The sequence below is a fragment of the Falco naumanni genome, chromosome 1 (assembly GCF_017639655.2).
Source record: "Falco naumanni isolate bFalNau1 chromosome 1, bFalNau1.pat, whole genome shotgun sequence".
NCBI classification, from domain to species: Eukaryota; Metazoa; Chordata; class Aves; order Falconiformes; family Falconidae; genus Falco; species Falco naumanni.
In genome coordinates, this window is record NC_054054.1 from 4,157,930 (window position 1) to 4,170,269 (window position 12,340).

Sequence of the window (12,340 nt, forward strand, 5' to 3'; positions counted from 1 at the left end):
CCATTTTGGAAAGGAAAGGGGTCACCTGTGATTGCAGATACTCTTGCCTTGTTACAGGCTCTCCAGGTTCCAGCTGCATGTTTCTGTAAAGGCAAAGAACACTTTGGTGAAAATGACTGTAAACACATTTGCATTTGAGGTGTAAGAGACCGGACCTGCGTATGTGGGGGAACACACATGTGCATGTGTACTCGTTTGTTGATTGCTTTCAAGGGAGGCTGTAGGGAAATAACGGACACTGCACCAACATGTTTGTGCACGGGAAAGAGGGAGCGCAAACAAAACAAAAAACGGCACAGGGAAAGGCAGGCATCGGGAAGAGGCTTGGCCTTCAACAGAGTGCTGGTGTGATTTTGGAAAGCCTCAATACTGTTTAATGGAAGCTGCTCCATCCTGAAATCATCTTAATGGCCTTGGAATTTAGACATTTCATAAACGCCCAAAAGAAGACTTGGAAAGATGCTGATGGGGAGGGGGCTGAGGGCAGAAAATCCTGGAAACCTCCTTTGTTGTTCTGCTGCCTGCTTATTGTGATGATTGGACATAACGTTTTGTTACTATGATGGCAAATTCCAGTTTATCATGAAGGCACGTTTTCCCTCTGAGGCTCATTTTAGGTTGAGTAGGCAGATACCTTTGTTTTCTCCCTTTTTTTCCACCTTTAAAGGAGTTTATTACGCATTACTGAAAACATTTTCAGCCTGTGCCCTGTCCCCCCAGTTTCTGCTGCAAAGGTTGAGCAAAGATTGTGGTTGTCAGTTATACGCTCACTTTCCTATCTCTGACTCTAATAAACACATCTCTTTAGTCAGGATTGGTTTCTCATGTTTTAAAAATGTCTTGTGACTGTTCTTTCTTTAATGCCCGAGCACAAGGGAAATAATAGGCATTTTATTGAAAAATCCACCTGTGTAAGAATATTGTGCTATTTTGGCAATAGCTGCTCTGATTTTTCCCTTTCCTGGGAAGCCGCATACCGAGAGGAAATGACAAGGATAATTTATACTTGAACAGCTGAAGAAGAGGAGAATGGTGGTGGTGGTGGAGGGGCTGTTTTGTTTTGTTGCTGCTGCAGGACCTGAAAGCAGCTGGAAAGCCAAATCTGGCCATACCGTGAAGATCCTTGTTCTGCGTGAACATCCTGATATTCCCACTGTTAAGATATGCTGGGTCAGTTCTGTTGAAGTCTGTACTTCAAGGCCTTTCTTTCTTTCAGTGTGGAAGCGTGTATTTAAAAGAGAAGGAGCTCACATGAGCATTTTGTGCCAGGCGGTGTGGATTTTTGCTTGGTTTTAATTCTTCAGGGAAGCAGTCTGGCTCTGTAAAAGCTTTATCTTGGCAAGACTGGTACAATCCAACCAGACGGTCAGACACCAGCGATCTGCAGAATCAGATGTGTCACCCTCCATTTGTTGGCAGATACCTGTGTCCTTGGCTGGGGGTGGGGGGAGTGGGGGCGGGCATAAATATGTAATCTGCTATAAATGTTCTAAAGTAATCTCCAGACCCCCTGAATCCCATGTTTATAAATATACAGTGCGTGGATTTCAATTGCAACAACTGGAGAAGGAGGACAGATGTCATGTTTAGTTTGAGTAATTTGCTAAAGTTGTTGGGGGAAGAATACATTGAAAATTAAAATCGGCAATTGTTTGTTGTTGTTTTGTTTAAAAACTAAACAAACCCAGCACCAACAACTTAGTAGGCTTTTAGCTGGCAATGCAATTGTTCTTTCTTGATGGATAGTTTCCACATTCATTTATTTTTAAAGGATCATTGTCCGCTGCCTTTCCAAGTAGTAGTTTTGGGAGGAATGGCTACTGTATCGAAACACTTCTCACTATTTGAAGGAAAGTCTCTTCCTCGCAGAAAATCTATAGGAAGTCCTCTGGCATAAAAGTTATGGGGATCAGGAATACAAATACATTCTTTGTCACCCAGAATGTTGCAGGGGAGAAAGGGTCCTGAACACATGGGCTTTTCAGAGGGCTGCATTCTGTTTATCCAACCATTTAACCTCATCACCATTACCATTGTTGTGGTTCTCTTTTAATTAAACGCTGCATTGTTTGGGATGGGGGTAGAGGGTGGGAAAGAAACCCTGGGTTTCTTTGCCTCAGTTACTCTGCTTAGGAAAATATGAAAACGCAGACAGTCGGATGGCCTTCAGTAAGATGCTAAAAAGCCTGAAATGTTTACGTTTGCCTGGATGGGGCATGGAGAATTGTATATGTATTTTTTTCAGCACAGAGAAATACTGAGCAATGGTGTTGCAGTCAATGCCATGGTGGTTTTTTTGGGGGGGAAAATACAGTCTCTAAGCGGAACCATGTGTATAATGGAAGTGCGAACCTCATGCTAGAGTGGTGAAGCACTCCTGATTTTAAGCAGCCTTTTCAGTAAAACTGAGTAAGGACCAGTTTAGTACTTGCTTGATTAGAAGCAGCATTGGTGGCTGGCAGTGATGTTTTCAGTACTTGGGGAACAAACTGCCCATAATTACAGAAAATTGATGCAGATGCAGTTCATCTGAAATTTAAAGATGGTATGACAGATGAGGGGAGATGGAAGTAAGAAGGAAAAAAAGCAGGGAATTTAGAAAATCACACATTTTTACTGCTGAATAATCTCTTGATACTTGCTATTAAATTGGCTGTACTCCAGGGTTTCTTTAGGCCTCCTAGCAACCGCTAGGTTCAAAGGCCATGCGAGGAGTTCATTGTTCATGCGGAATATTAATTTCCCAGTGGAGGACTGACTTGGAGAAAAAACACTGAAAAAGAAAACTACAACAATGTAGAGTTTTGACCTTGTGTGAAAAGAGATGTTGAGAAGTTTGAATCCAATAAAAGCCATACACATTATTGAAAAAGGGGGAATACACTCAAAGTTTTTGATCGATTGCTGTTTATTTCAAGGGAAAATAAAGGAATCGTATGAAACTGCCAAGCAGGAGAAAACTCAGTGAAACTTAGGAGGGCTTCAAGCAGTCGCACGAAATAATACGTATAGCTTTTGAAATGCTGGAAGCTTTTTGCTTTTTTTCTCTCCTAAATAACAAAGGCAAATCCCGGATTTTGTTTTAGTGGGGAGAGGAACTGCACCCTGTGGTTGACCCAGCCATTAAAAGTTACCAGAACTGACTAGAGTTCTGGAAAGAAATAATTTTTTTCCTGCAGCCTTTCTTGAGCTACTTCAATTGAAGATCTTGGTGTTGGAGGTGGTGTTTCAGGTTGAGATGGGGGTGGTGTAGGGTAACAGGCTAGCACAGGCAGCATGAAGCAGTGTCTGAAGAGCTTTCTACAATGGTAAAAACCAATTCAGAATATGCTTATTTGAAGATTACCTTACGAAAACTTTGCAATTACGTTGTTGTTCTTGGCTATAAAATTTCCTTGCAGAGGTTTCAGTGCTCTGAAGTTGAAGGGCAGAAATCAGTCTCAGTGTTGCGCTGTTACTGGAGGTTGATTACCAAGTTGAAGCAGAAGGGAAAGGAGAGAAGTATTTAACACCACTATCCACTGATGCAAATTGCACTGTGTGCAAATTAAAATTTCTAGGAGGAAAAGATATCCTCATTCTCTGTTTCAAGGATGTTTGATGGAAGGTCTAGGACTGCTTCTTCAGCCTCCTTGTAAGGGAGCCAGTAAGAAGGATCTTGGGAGTCATTTGAGCAAATCTGAGTCCTGAGTATTTTTTTTTTTAAGCTTGAACCTCTAACTCTTAGTATTTGCAGATAGCCGTGCATGAACTGAAGAACTCAGTTTAACGTAGTTGAAAAATTTCAGATACACACAAAGCCTTGAAGCTTGTTCAGTTCTCCTGACCCTTCATTCTGTTGTCTAAAGGAATATATTCTAGCTTGAAAGTAGCTGTATTGTAATTAATATTTAATGGAATAATCAGTATTGTATCACCTGCTTTTTCTTTCAGTGTGGTATTAAACACCTTCCAATTCATCTGCTTAACAGTAATGCGATCTCTTCGCTTCCCTGAATTCTGAGTAGTTTAGGCTGTCTGAGACCAGACCCATTAGTGGGACAGTAAAAACGAAGCGTACAGGTGTCAGTGGCTAGCAGGGCTAGCTTTGCCACTTGGCTCCTGCTCCATCTCCTTTGCTTCAGCCTGTTCTGACCTGGTGAACCCCAGCTGGGTCATTCTGTTCAGTTACTTCAGGGGCTGTGCTTGCTTTGTTGCTTGGGAAGCTGCTTCTGGGCTGGCTGTGTCTTCCTGCACCTTTTGGCCTCTGCAGCATCCACTTCACCTTGACAGAGAAATAGGAACTTGAACTGTGACCTGATCTGGGGTGTGGGTCTAAATGTATTCTTGTCTTCAGACCGCAAACTTGGTCCAGGTTCACAGACCAGTCATTTTGCACAGTTTCTAGCTCATTTCGGTTTCCTTCCTTGGTTTCTTGCCTAAAAGAACACAACAGACAATCTTCTTTCTCCTCGTTCTGTGGAATGCTGGTTTTCACTCGTGATTGCCTGTCTGGTGTTAATTCACATACAGTGTGTGCCCATGCCTGTGTGTTAGGCCAGTGTCTCCATGCCTGGTCCTTTCTCACCAGGTATGGAGATATTTTCTGCATATCCATGACTTCATTTTTAGACCAAGCTGCGGACAGTGTCACGTGTACTACTTGTGCATTCAGCTGACCAGGCTGCATTTGAGTACCTGTTCTTCCTGGCCGCTTTTTTTGTTCATGACATTAGAAGTAAAATCAAAGAGGAGTGAATCTAAGAAAGGAACAGAAGTCTCTGTGTGTGCCTATCTTACCTAGACCTGTTCATGTTTCTATCTCAGTTCAAAGCACCCGTCCCTGCAGGGCTAAGTTTCAGGTAATTTTTCCTTTCCAGCCTCTGTTGTTGCTGCATTCAAAGTCCCCGTGTTCTCTCTGCTGGTTTGCTTGGACCTTCAGCCAGACTGGGGTGCACGGAGGTGCTCCGGGATCGGGGCACCAAAGGGTATAATCTCACTGGTGTTTACACAGAGGTGTCAGTCTGAATCTGAATACGTTTCTAGGTGTGTTTCTCAGTAATCAAAAAGTGATTGAAGTAAAATTTTATACACACACTAGGCATCGTGATAGCTTACTGAAGATACAGGAAGCTCCTCTTTCAAGAGTAGGCAAGCAGGGGCTCGGAACAAGCACAGTACTGATTCCTCACAAATAGCTCCCAGTCTTTCACAGGTATGGAAGTTATACTCTGTTGGCAACATTTGATAAACTCGAAGGGTGTTGAATATCTTGCCATTTTGGAATTGAATAGCAGCCACATCTTTACAGAATGCATTACTTGTTGGAGGAGGCTGAAATGTGAGGATTTTGCAGATCACCTTGGTTTAGCCTGGTGACCTGCTCAGTTGTGAGCAACAATAGGCCTTCATTTGTATGCAGGATTGTTCATCCCAGAGTAAACTACCATCTTTGTAACATTCTTTGCACAGTTTAAAAGAGGCATGAGTAAAATTAGGTATGAGGACTAAAAAGATGCTGTTTTGCTACGCACATTGTGAAGTCCTCCAAAAACTGGGGCGTGCTTTTCAGTGTTCTGGGGAGCTTCTTTAGTATGACTCTGCTTCATAACCCATAGCAGGTTGTAGAATATCTCTGTGAACAGCATTAAAACCGAATCGGCATTCTATCACCTAAACGCTGGGCCATGATTCAAGTACAGCAGTGCTGAAAAAAACATTCAGATACAATGACTCTTGGTTCCTCTTCAGCGTGCTTTTTGTCTGGTTGGAAGAGGCCAGACAGTATTAAAGCCGTGACCAAAAATTGTCAGTTAATTTAGAACTTGTGTAAGAATTGTTAAATAATGCAATATTAATTGTGGGTTTTTTTCCTTGAAAAGCATGATACATTACATTATTTCAAATGATAAAGCTACCATTAAATTAAAACCAGGTATTTGATGATTTCGGTGGAGTAGATGTAAATCTGAGCCTAGAAATATGGGTTGCCCTTTGTAAGAAGTACCTAATGAATACTTCATGCAATTCTGCTGAACTGTTGGTTTTCTTTTTCACCAGAAAAAGGAAGAGTAATAGTAACCATTGAAACTGAGATCTGGATGCCTGAACTTGGTGCTTTCAGTTATAGGTCTTTTTTTTTTTTTTTTTAGGTAGATTAAATATGAGGATAGGAAGCAGAAACACAGTTTAAAAGCTACTCTAGGAGTCCAGGAAACTCTGTGCTTCTGTACTTGTCCTTGAAATTATTTCTGGTGTCAAGGCCCATGGAAACCGGAAAGTGCTTGAATACTGAAGCTGCAAAACTCCCAAACCAGCATTTGTTGCTCCCAAGGGACTGCCTGTAGCTATGGGGCAGGGGGTTGGGGGTATGAAGGTTGTTTATAGCTACTGGCTTGCTTTTTTTTTCAGCACATGTATTGAGTTGGCTGCTCTACTGATGCTGTTTGGTATCTCACTCTTGGACGACATACAGGTGCTGGAATTATCTTGCTCAAATAGACTGTAGAGGGGAAGGGAAAGAAAAAAGAAAAAAGGAAGACCTGGCTTTACAGGAAGCATATTTGTGCATGCAGCATGATGGAGTGGGTTGAACAGTCTAGTTTAGACAGAGCCCTGGGCTCTATTGGCAGCTTTTAAGTGGTTTGCAAAAGGTAACCGAAACAAGAAAACTTGATTTTCAGCAGGGTTGAATTCATTATAAAAAGCATAGCAAGTCTGCCTTTTCACTGGGTTTGAAAGTCAGGAGTGGAGAGGTGTTGTGTCAGTGGTCATCTTTGTGTTCTTGGGAACTTTTAACTGTTTCTGCAGTTACAAAAAAGGTCCTTTCTTAACCCTGGGCTTAAAGTGGTAACAGTGGGTCACAATGAACATTCAAAAATAAGTGTATTCAGTGTGAACAGAGCAACCCTCATTCTGCAAGTGAAATCCTGCATCCAGATCAACCTTTGGATGCCATGGTGTTCATCAGAATTTTTCATCTTGCATTCCTGCAAGCTGAAAAGGAAAGGCTGTTGATAATACCAGCAGTAAATGATGTGGAATGATTGTTGTTCAATGTTACCACTTCTGCCTTGTCAACCAACTCATCGCAACCCAGAGATAGTTTTGGTTTTCTTCAAATTGTAGATGATGTGATTCCTATGATTTGTAAAGTGTAGGTAGGAGTAGTTCTTGTTACTTCAGTGGGAAATGCTATCTGCAGGACATAGCTACAAATGCACGATTTATTCAAAATTTCAAGTTTTGTTGAAAAAACAGATCTCAGTGGGTTTTACTGGATCTGATAAGGTATGAAAGCAGAAGATGAGAGGAAGGATGAACAATTTCTTTGAGAAAGTCTTTTAATTTGTGGACTTTTGCGTGGACCTATGATTCTTGAGGGTGTGAGTGGCCTATGTCTTGCACATGCATTTCGGGTATTATGAAAAAGAATGAAAGAGAAGTTGATTGTATTTATACGAGGTCTTTTTATTTAATGAAAGTATCAAGAAGAGAGACAGCAGAGGCATCTTGCAAGTCTTTAATTTTGTATCTGTCTTGTAAAGTTACTCCTGACTTTTGTTTCTCTGTGGTCCGTTAGAGGTATCAGTGGCTAGGCAGTACATTGCATGCTTTAGTTTTCAGCTGAAACGATAAAGCAGTAACTGCTTCTGTTTAGCGGATTTTCTTTACAAAATTGTTCAGGTTGCCTAGATGGACTGTACCCCTCTCTCTTCCTTATGTTTTATTGACTAGGGGTTTTATTTTGAAAAGTATGCCTAACGTTAGGCTAGAAGAGACTTGTGGCCACTGTCATCTTCCCAAATATGATGGAGAATGCAGCTGCAGTTTGGTGGGGATGCTGGAACTGAAGCAATGTGAGAATCTCTTCCTGAAGCTGGGTACTGTTCTCAGTGTGGTATGCATGTCCATGAAGCATCTCGCACACTTGTTTTTGAGGTGCTGATAGCAAGTAGAAATCTGCATTTAGTGATCTCAAAATACCTTTTCCAGCTACTATTTTCTTTCACAGCTGTATTGTTCAAAGAAAAAAAAAAAAAGAATGGCCCTTTGTAGTGAATTTGAGCTCAATGTTTTGAGGCCCAAAGAGTATAATAGACAATTCAGAAATAATTAATGTAGAAAAGGCAAAGTTTGGTATGAAAGCTGAGTTCATCATAACGCAGGAAGCTGTGCTGGGAGAACCTAGATTATATAAACTAGTTCTCTTGCCCATTTGTGTTCTTTTCATTTCCTCCATAATTTCCTATGAATTTCCTGTTGATGACCTGTGACCTAGTTTCAGAAGATGAACTTCTGACCATGTGTGATAACATTTGAAATGCCATAAATGGGACCATTTGTCTTACAAGGCAGTAAAGATGAGGTACTAAATTTCGTTGTGGTTCTGAACTTTTTCTCTTAAATTTTCACAGTGTTTTAGAGCAAAGTACCATTCTTCATTTTCATAGGATGTTTAAATTCTGCTCCCCTGAGAATTTACATTCTTGGATCATACAGTGACCTTGTTTTACTACATGTAAGCCTTAAACTAAATATTTTTTTAAACAGGATGAAAAGGAAGTATTTTTTACAAGGTTTTCTTAAGGTTTGTTGTACTTCTAGGTGCAAATGCTGCATGGTTGGCTGGGTGAGTACAGGGAACAAAAACTTCAGAGGAAAAGGTTTATTGGCTTTAATGCTGAAGTTTGAAGCAGCTGCAACCCCCCTGTGTAAACTGGGCATGTCTGCAGCACGTCTCTTCTGAGAGATGGAGGGCAGTACCACCGGCCATGGAAAGTTCACCCAAGGCCCAAGTGGTCCCTCAGCCTCTGGCGTCAACTTCAGGACAGGTTTACTGATGCAGGGACAGGATCACGGGTGGGAGCAGCACAGCTTGCTGTTGTTTTGTTTGTCCATGTGCTGACTCCCTCCCTTTACACTAGTCCAGTCCAAAATTATGAACAAAAGAAATGCATTTTGGGGGAATATTTATAGGTTTGTGATATGTTAATAGGTCTTCAGTCTCTGCTTTCGTTGTGGATGCATGTAGTTACTTTCTTGCTCATTAGTTACAGATGTTTTACAGTCGTACATGTTATATTGGTTTGTGATGGAAATTATGAAAAATCTTAGTGAAATTATGAAGAGTGGTATATACATATACACTTAATCAATAGGATCGTTTTATGAAAATACTGTGAGGCAAGGGCTCAGTGAAAATCATTTGGGCTTCTGTATGGGACAAGTGTCCTTCCATAGGTATTGAATTTCAGGAGTGAAATCTTGAAATTATATTTGCATGAGATATGATATACCATAATATATCTGCATAAGAATGAATCTCTTTAGAATATTTTCACGGAACACGGAAGCAAAAACTGATTTTCTTCATGTTTTTCCAGTCAGTTCTAATGAAGTCTCAGTTTCTGAACAATTTTTTAGAATTTCTCTGGAAAGAGATATAGCCATCTCTAGAAGAAACATTTTGCAGATTTTTTATTTTTTTTTCTAAAATCACAAAGCATTTTCCTTTGAGTCAATCTTAGGTTCAGTCTGTATAATTATTTTAATTGCAGACATATTCCTCAGTAACTGTGAATATAAAATTAAGGCATCTTTTAGAAACTTCATTTAAAACCCCACATTCTTAACTACCTCTTTTCACAAGAGGGTGAATAGCTCAGTAAGGTACTGTTTATTTTAGAGCCACGTGCAATAACTTTTCATCAAACGCATGGTCAGCTGTATTGCCCTGTGCAGCACAGTAAAGCGTAGTTTATATAAGTGTATTAGATTTTGTATGTTGCAAACCTGTGCATTCTGCATGCTTGCCAATGACTATATGTGAGAAGGCATGCCATGTCCCCAAGGGTCCGATTCTGTCCTTCAGTGGGAAAAACGCACAAATATTTTGTTGGCTGTTGAGGTGGGAAAACTCAACTCCCAGCAGTGCTGCTTCCCTGAATGATGCATTTACCCATCTTCCTTGCACATATTCTTTGCCTGTGTTGGGGAATTGGAAAAGCTGAGGAGGGCATAGCTGTGTAATGTACTGCTGAGTAATGCTCCCTTGTAATTGAAGTCTGCCTTTGAATAAGGGCCATAGATTGGAGAGCTAGAGAAACTGGGGCAGGCTTACCAGAAACAAGGGGTGGGTGTGATGGCAGTGAACAAAAAGAGGAATCGTGGGCAGAGTTGCTGTTCTGCCAGAGCAGGCTTGTGTTCTTGCATCCTGGCTGTGAGAAGTACGTTTCCCCAGCTTGCCTTTAGATTTCAATTTAAGTCATTTAACTCACTGGATTTAAATCAGGACCATTGCTCCTTCAGTTGCGTGTCTCTGAGCTCATTTCAAAGGCTAATAATTGATACAGTTTTTTCTGCTTACCAGATGATAATCTCATTCAGTTTTCATCCCAGTGCTGATTGTTCTAAATAGAGCAAGAAGCACGCAGCAGTACAGTACACTCAGCTTTTCATAAGCTACCCCTTTCTATCCTAATAGTGTTCCCTTTTTCACATCTACAAGAAATACACTGGAGTAAAATGAAGTGTTTCACTGTAGCTTGCACTTAGACTTAAATCATGAAAAGGTAAGGCAAAAAAATGAGGAAAAAAGCTTTATCTGCCTATGTCATCATAATTCATTCACTAGTTAATGGGGCAGTTGAATAGGATTGTGTATTTCACACAGTGAGAAGGCATACAAAATGATGTTGGATGTTGGATTTTACTTGTGGGTTGGTCTCAAACCAAGCTCTGTCAATACTAGGTATGGCAAAGTTGTCTGGCAGTGCAGCTGCCCTTGGAAAGTGTCATTTTTATCTCCGGTAGCAAATGAAGCTTCAAACCCAACTTTTTAGATCAGAGCGTTTGACCTGTGTTTTGCACTCCTGAAGGGATGTGTGTATGTGATAGCGATGCATAATGTTTGGAAGGTGATTTTGTTATGGGGACCAGCAAGGAGGAAAAAATAAAATCTAAAAATGGCTCTGGTATATATTGCCGTGCAATGACAGTTTTGAATGACAGTTTTCCAGCAAGAGCTAGAAGTAGCGTGAAAAATTTTCCTTTTTTTACCGCAAGTGAGAACCTAAGAGTGGCCGTGCCAGTTAAGACCCAGTTCTGTCTTGCCCACTCTTCTGTGTCCAACTATGACCACAAACAGGTGCCCAGGGAAGTAGAAGAAGAGAGCAAGTGCACGTGGTGCTTCCCCTGGCGTGCTTGCCCACGTCCAGCTGGTTCAGGCAATGCAGTTTGTTCAGCAATCCTCAACAGTTTCTCTTGCAGGCATACTGTGTGGTACCTACGGGAATATTAGGGGAGTGACAACTGCTCACCTTGTAGACAAGGAGCTGCCTGGTGGCAGCCTTGAGTTGTGTGCATTATCAGTACTCGGTGTGCGTTAGGTCTCATCCTGTCCTGTTTTGCAGTATTTCTCACGAATGAAGGCTATATGCATGTGTGAAGAAGGTTTTGAGGCTCTTGGTATTTTGGTGGTGGAGGAGCAGCAGATCAGCTGTTAGGTCAAGAGTCAGTATCAATCCCCTCTCTCTAAATACAACACACACAAATTCCAGATTCATGTAACTGGTATATTAATAGCATTCACATCATCACACATTTGCTTCTGTCACAAAAGAAGTATTTCTTAATGATTTTTGTAATTCCACTTACTCCTCCTTTTTCACTTAATTTTATTCCCTTAGTTCCCCCCTTTCCTTCCCCTCTGAATTCTGGGCATCGTGTGCCATCTCATCTTGAAGGAGACACATGCCTAGATGAAAGGCTTGCATTAAGCAGGAGTTTCTTGTTATATCAACTCTTGACATTCCAGAAATGTCAACTCCTGATTCATTTTGCAAGCAGGTTCTGGTGCCAAGATGTTGTTTCCAAGTCTTCCATTTATTATAAGGCAGAACTGCTGTTTCAAGACAGAGTTGTTCTGAGAAAATACTGCAGAAGTGGATCCTAATGTTTCGTGTCTCCAAGGTATCCCCTTTCCTTATTTTGGAGGTGTTGGCTGGCTCACAAGATTAATCTTGGTTGATTCAGCTAAATAGCTGAAGGCCATAACTTTCCAGCGTGTCTTCCTGAGCTTGTGACACAGAAGGTGTCTGTGAAAGCATGGGTTTTTGCAGGAGCCAAGCCTTCAGCATCTCTGAAGAATGGTAAATAGGGCTGTGGTGGTTCAAAATCCACGTGTCTGGACTTGCATCTGGGCCTGAACTGACCCCATCCATATGCTTTGCAAATAAGTTGCCTTTGAAAATGGTGGTGGAGCATAAGAGTTCAATACCTGTCCAGTCGCTGTCATCTGTCTGCAGAGCTGCCAAGGCATCCATCAAACTTAGGTCCCCAAGCCCCATTAATACCTAGA

The 12,340-nt window shown here is 41.3% G+C and overlaps 1 protein-coding gene across 2 annotated transcripts in view; it reads left to right on the forward strand.

Annotated features, from left to right (window-relative positions):
* Nucleotides 1-12,340, forward strand: part of STOX2 (storkhead box 2) — a 149,223-nt gene that overhangs the window by 73,357 nt on the left and 63,526 nt on the right. The window lies entirely within an intron of this gene.